The 1807-nt window shown below is 35.4% G+C and overlaps 1 long non-coding RNA gene across 1 annotated transcript; it reads right to left on the reverse strand.

The window, feature by feature from the left end:
- Positions 1 to 100: 100 nt before the first annotated feature.
- Positions 101 to 1601, reverse strand: LOC111649948 (uncharacterized). Its single transcript, XR_002760362.1, has 3 exons — positions 1546 to 1601; positions 276 to 341; positions 101 to 173 (listed from the first exon to the last, which is right to left on the reverse strand). It is a non-coding gene; the product is annotated as an uncharacterized LOC111649948 (long non-coding RNA).
- Between the last annotated feature and the right edge of the window lie 206 nt (positions 1602 to 1807).

The following is a 1807-nucleotide window of genomic DNA, read 5'->3' on the forward strand; positions in this document are numbered from 1 at the left end:
TGGTTTACATTGGAGATGCTAACAGTGCTAACGGGACCTACTGTAATTATGAAAGTGTACATGTGAAGTGGCCACAGACAGACAAAGGGTCTGATCTCACCTTCAGGTCTCTGTGGACCACGCCCATCTGATGACAGTGTAGCACCGCCTCCAAAATCTGCTGGATACAGTGACTGTTGAATGACAGAGGTCAGAGGTCAGATGTCATGTGTGAACCTCAGATAAGAAAATAAAAAATAAAGCAGCTGATGAGTAGATAGATCAGTATTTCCTACCTGGCGTCGGCTTCACTGTAATATTCTCTGGCTACAATATCTTCAAATAACTCTCCACCTGTCACCCTGAGACCCAGGAAAATGTATTTATTTATATTTCAATATTTATACTAAACAAAACAGAACATATATAGCACATATATCAAAACAAATTCTAACAAAATAATATAAACAAAAAATATAAACACAACGTAACACAACGTAACACAACATAACACAACATAACACAACATAACACAATGTAAAACACAATGTAACAAAACATAACACAACGTAATACAACGTAATACAACGTAACACAACATAACACAATGTAACATAATGTAACACATCGTAACACAACGTAAAACACAACATAACACAACATAACACAACGTAAAACACAACAGAACACAACATAACATAACATAACACAACGTAAAACACAACATAACACAATGTAACACATCGTAACACAACGTAAAACACAACATAACACAACATAACACAACATAACACAACGTAAAACACAACATAACACAATGTAACACATCGTAACACAACGTAAAACACAACATAACACAACATAACACAACATAACATAATGTAACACATCGTAACACAACGTAAAACACAACAGAACACAACATAACACAACATAACATAATGTAACACATCGTAACACAACGTAAAACACAACAGAACACAACATAACACAACATAACATAATGTAACACATCGTAACACAACGTAAAACACAACAGAACACAACATAACACAACATAACATAATGTAACACATCGTAACACAACGTAAAACACAACAGAACACAACATAACACAACATAACATAATGTAAAACGTAAAACACAGTGTAAAAAACAACGTAACAAAACATAACACAACGTAATACAACGTAACACAATGTAAAACACAACGTAAAACACAACGTAACACAACATAACACAACATAACACAACGTAAAACACAATGTAACACAACGTAACACAACGTAAAACACAACGTAAAACACAACGTAACACAACATAACACAACGTAACACATCGTAACATAACTCATCATAATATAATCTAACGTAACATAACTCAATGAACCGTAAAGGGACGTTACACAAAGTAACATAACAAAACGTTGTGAAATATAACAACTTGAAACTACAATGTAACAAACCATAACAACATACAATTTAACACAATAATGTGACACCTGTGACATCACATGACATCACATGACTTAGAATGGTTGACAGACCAGAGTAGAGCAGGACTCACAGGTCAAAGATGAGGTAATGATGCGCTTCCTCTGAGATACTGTCATGGAGCCGAACTGAAAGAAAGAAACCTTCACTGAGCAGGTAACTACAGGACTGCTAACCAGCTGCTAAGCTAACAACACACAACATGTACAGACACTGGGCGCTAGGCTAGCAGAAGTAAGCTAGCAGATATAAGCTAGCAGTTGTATGATAGAATAAGTAAGATAGCAGAAGTAAGCTAGCAGATGTAAGATCTCACTGTGTCTCTCACTGTGTCT

The sequence above is a fragment of the Seriola lalandi genome, unplaced genomic scaffold (genome assembly GCF_002814215.2).
Source record: "Seriola lalandi dorsalis isolate HSWRI2012SDOR001 ecotype SW California unplaced genomic scaffold, Sedor1 jcf7180002052097, whole genome shotgun sequence".
In the NCBI taxonomy this organism is placed as follows: domain Eukaryota; kingdom Metazoa; phylum Chordata; class Actinopteri; order Carangiformes; family Carangidae; genus Seriola; species Seriola lalandi.